Raw genomic sequence first — 5,023 nt, forward strand, 5'->3', positions numbered from 1 at the left:
GAAAGAAGCAAGACCCTCAGCGTGAACTGTCATCTCTTAGAACACCAGTGTAATGTGAGCTAAATGGCACCTGTGTAATTTTAGCAGCATACTGTGCACATGTTTTAAAAAAATCAATTTTTCTTAAGAGCCAAAGGGTTAAGGAGAGGTCGCAAGCACAATTGGAGAGCCTAAAAGCCAGATATTATTTTTGAGAGACTATAATAGCCTGGTGATCAGTTCAAGAAAATCACAGTCATTCAAGATGATGTCTTACATGTACTGGCTTCTCTGTAAAATGAATTTACCTTTTCATTATTATTTACTGAGTGAGCCAGAATTTCATTTGTATGGATTTTATCCAGCAACTAGGGAGAAAAAAACACAGGGAATCTAATAAAAAGATGAAGCTGCTCTACAATATTTTGAGTCTGTATCCTGCCTTTTGAGGTCACGTTTCTGTCTTTTTTATGATGTTCATTTTAGAAAATGAAAAAAATTATACATTTGGAGTTATGCATTTTATGTATTCCAATTGACAGCAAATTCAACCTGACAAGTTTGGAAATATACCTACCAGGAATGACAGCAACAAAATAGTGGCAAAAATAAAATCACAACCTCACAGCAGGACAGTCTCACTGGTTTATCATTTGAGTGATAATATAGAATCTTGTCTGCCTGGTACAGGCATTTCAGTTCTATCATTTCAGGATAGGTGGTGGGAACATAATACAGTTAGATTTGACATGTGCCATTTTTTTAAGATAGAAAGATTTTCTTTTATTAATGACCCCAAGAGTATTTTAGATACAGGAGTTTTGAAGTCAAATACTTAGGAGAAAACAAGATAAGATTGCATTTTCCTGCAACTCATTACCAGTAACGTATTGCAGAGCAAAACAGCTTGGAAAAAAGGTGGAAGAGAAGGAGAATGAGCGCCAGAAGATAAAGAAAAGAAATTAAGCTGATCAAGCGGATTTTTTTTTTTTTTAATTCTTGGGAACTATGAAGTCCTGGCAAACATAGCTCATTTGTGCGGATTATTTTCCAAACATGTACAATGTAGAACCAAAATGAAGAATCCCTTAAGAACCTGGAGAGATGCTACATTAAAAGCTATGATTATCCAGTAGCAAGGGTGCCAGCCTTCAGTTGTCAGCCTCTTCCTCTACCTGTTCCCAAGAGGAACAAGATGAAAACGTTCTCCTGGTGATTGTTTTCATTTCTTTCTTTGCATCTGGGTGTGCACAGTTCAGCACCTTGAGGAAGTCGGATGTTTTTGCTCACATACATGTATGAATACAGGCCTTAGAGCACTTGATGTGGTCATGCAGGTAGTCCCACAGTGTGGATCAGGTGGAAAGTGTTGTCTCGAGCACTGACATAGTGTGACAAGGAAACAGCACAAAAGTAATATAGTCAGTGTTGTCACTCACAGCAGCATCAGTGTCTCAGGTCCAGAGAAGGTTCCCTGTGGATAAAGAGGATCTGTGGGGCTGTGTGTCTGGCTTGGCCTCCTTCTTTGAACTCCTGCATGAACACCTTCCCAATGGTCATGTCATCCTCACCCTTAAATACTGTGCTGAAGACTGCTGCGACTCTGCCCTTTTTAGACTCAACGTACATGGTCTCATCATCTCCCTAATGGATGACTGCCCTGTTCTCGCCTTCCTTGTCTTCTTCTTGGAACTGGAAGTATTTCTCAAAGACAGAGGCAAAACAATTTCGTTTCAACATACCAGCCTGACTGATGCACAATGGAGTCTTCGGATGCAGACAGATTTTCAAGGTTGTATAGCAAAGAGACATTGTGTCCTGATTCTGGATTTACCAAGCAACTCCAGAATACTCTCTTTAGTAACTCATCAGCACCATGTGCCTGAAGTTCATTGTAGAATTTCAAAGAAATACCATAACCTTTGTTTTGTCTCCACTAAGATTTGAAATATGATAGAGGACCCCATCAAAATCTGCAAATGTTGCTTTTACTACTTCTGGTGGCCAAGTTCTCAAACTTAGAACTTGAGTGCGAGCGTCCCCTTGATGATGCGGTTGTTCACAGGATCATGGCAGCAGCTGGCCCCCAAAATCTGAACCCACCTACTGAGCCACCACAGCTGCCTCACCCACTGCTATGCCATTTTTGATGCAGAAAGTTGAACCTTTAGAAAACATCTTCATTAGAAAGTCCCCTCCTTAACAAAGCCCCTCATTGCAAGGGACTTTCACTAACATTGTTCACTGTTAAGTCCTGAGGTGTAGGGAGCTTCATAATTAAACATTTTCTTCATAATATCACTGAATTGTGCTGGCTTCCAGGTCAGAGTTCATTAAAAAGTCTTTAAAAATTAAAATCTATTGTGCAATGATTTTCCAACCTGTGTACCCCAAGTGGCTATAGAGTCACTACAAATGGTCTGTGACTCTATTTTGGATTTTCCTAATTAAAAGTTACAAAAAAATATAGTTATTGAAAGCAACCCAAGTGTTTATCAATAGATGAATAGATAAGCAAAATGTGGTGTATACATACAATGGAATATTATTCTGTCTTAAAAAGGAAGGAAATTCTGGCACATGCTACAACATGGATAGACCTTGAAGATATTATGCTAAGTGAAAGTGAAATAAACCAATCACAAAATATAAATACTGTATGATTCCACTTACATGAGGCAATTAGAGTCATCAAATTCAGGGAGACAAAAAGTATAATGGTAGTTGTCAAAGACTAGAAGGGGAGAATAAGGAGTTATTGTTTAACGGATATAGAGTTTCAGTCTTACAAGAAGAAAAGATAATGGTGGATAATGGTGATGGTTGCATTTGTTATGACTGTATTTAATATTACTGAACTGAATACTTAAAATGGTTAAGATGGTACATTTTATGTTATATATATTTTACCACAATTTAAAAACTGGAAAAAATATATATAAGTATATATGGCTAGCCTTGTATGAGGGTTCTCAAATTTTTTAACATGAAAACAGAGTCCTCACAAGCAAAACGTTGGGAATCACCAGTCTAGTGGGAAAAGAATGGGTGGGAAACATAGAACCTGGGTTTTTATCCTATCTCAGGCACTATCTTTTGTAGCTTAAATAAATCATTCATCTTCTCTATGCCTCAGTCTCTGTGTTGAATAAATGAGGACAGGTGAAGGGAAACTCTCTGAGAAGTTTAAAAATAGCCTTCAAGGGAAATAGTTATGACTTATCCAGCTTCCTGCCCCATTGCTCTTAACCGGACCGAACATATCAAATTAACAATATCCATTTCTCAAGTAAATACCAAATCCACCTGAAACCATAATTATGAATCCTAGATTCATTAATTAGGGTTGTTAATTTTAATGCTATCTCTGGCTGTCAATACTTGACCACATTGTGGTTCCCTAACTCTTCTGCTGCTTTGTGAGCAGTGGAAAGCTTACCTGTCAAATGGCATTACTTACAGCATCCAAATACATGAAGCAGTATTCCCTTTTAATTCAAGAACCATCTGGATGTCTGTACCACCCAGATCCAGAGTCATAGAGGCAGTCCCAAACCTTATGGGTCCACCAGGAGAGAATGAACAATCTCATTCAGCACTCACAGTCGGCCGGCCTCAGTGAGGTAAAATCTGGGCCGTATGTCACCAGGGTGGAGAGGCAGGAGAGGTGTTGGATTCTTTTCCACAACAGCTATTACAAAATACCCAGGATCATACACATATTGCTGAATTTGAGAACTCAGGCTAAATCCTAAATGTTAGCTTGAGCTGAAAACCAAACTTCAAGTTAAAATCAACAGTAAAACCTGCAGTAATTCTGAACAATAGCAACCTTTGAGGCAACGTAGCACCTGTCTACTTTAATTTAAAGATAAGCTTCAGAAATTCAATACTAAAAACCTATTTGAAACCACATCTTTGTGGCTCATCTTGGTGAATATAAATTAACATTACTGTTTGTTTGAAATAACATTAAAGAGGAAACATGGAATACAAAATGATATTTTTAAGACAAAATGATTTAACTATGCAGAATGTGTATATGTACATTAGTAAAGATATATTATTTTGAATAATAAAAATGGTTTAAAATTTATTATTTTTGAAAATTTGTTTAAGTTTGGAAGGAAATTAGAATGGGAGAAAAAGAGGTACAGAAAGATTCAATATAACTTAAATGGAACCAGTTTAAAACAAGTGACCTGAGATACTAGCCCATGAAAAGCTTCCTTAGAAACCTCTGACATCCCCAGGGGCAAAGGTGCATAATTCAGTGGCCATTTCATTATCTGAATTGAGTGAGTACCACCCTAGCCTCATACTCGACCATCACCTTCACTTTTGTTGTCTCTCACTCTGTCCAGATCATAAGCTGCAAGTTGTTAGAGAAGTAAAAGTGCAACCCCACTGGAAATGGGTAAAACCCCCCAAATGTTTGGACTGATAGCTTTATCTACCAGAGGCAGAGGGACAAAAAGCCAATCAGGAGAGAAGGGTCTCGGCTGTATGTTAATACTGACCTTCTGGGAGCAACGTGCTCTCTTTAGCTTCTACACATGTCTAATCACTAGGGAGTTGTCTAGCTACACGAATTTTTCACATTTGTCAGCTAAATCAGCACTCCAAATGCACAATGCAGCACTTAGAAACATTATGTGAATTTATTAAATTCTCTGGAGGACTTTGTGTCCATAAAGCAGTAAATTGATTACAGGAAACCGAGGCCATAATATTTTCATCAGCAACAAAAGCAGCCATGCTTCCATATTGTCCACGGCATGTGAAGAGAAACTATTCCTCACTTCACTTAAGCCAGCAGGCAGAGAATCACACAGCAAAAGAGAAGAAAGCTCTGAGATGCATGAACATAATCTATCATTTAATCAGTTTCTTTTAGAATGCAGCTTTCCAACGCACCAGTTATAAGGAAACATGTGAGAAATTTAAATGGCCTCTTACTACTCTAGGTTTGCATGAATGCTTCCAGAATTAGCCCCTGAGATCATCTGCTCATTGACTTTGCCATGATAGCATTTGCTATTGA

General features: G+C 38.0%; 1 pseudogene; it reads right to left on the reverse strand.

Annotated features, from left to right (window-relative positions):
* Positions 1–1,130: 1,130 nt before the first annotated feature.
* Positions 1,131–4,737, reverse strand: LOC129085400 (actin-related protein 2/3 complex subunit 2-like; annotated as a pseudogene).
* Between the last annotated feature and the right edge of the window lie 286 nt (positions 4,738–5,023).

The sequence above is a fragment of the Pteronotus mesoamericanus genome, unplaced genomic scaffold (assembly GCF_021234165.1).
Source record: "Pteronotus mesoamericanus isolate MK-2021 breed Mesoamerican mustached bat unplaced genomic scaffold, CSHL_Meso_final scaffold_232, whole genome shotgun sequence".
NCBI classification, from domain to species: Eukaryota; Metazoa; Chordata; class Mammalia; order Chiroptera; family Mormoopidae; genus Pteronotus; species Pteronotus mesoamericanus.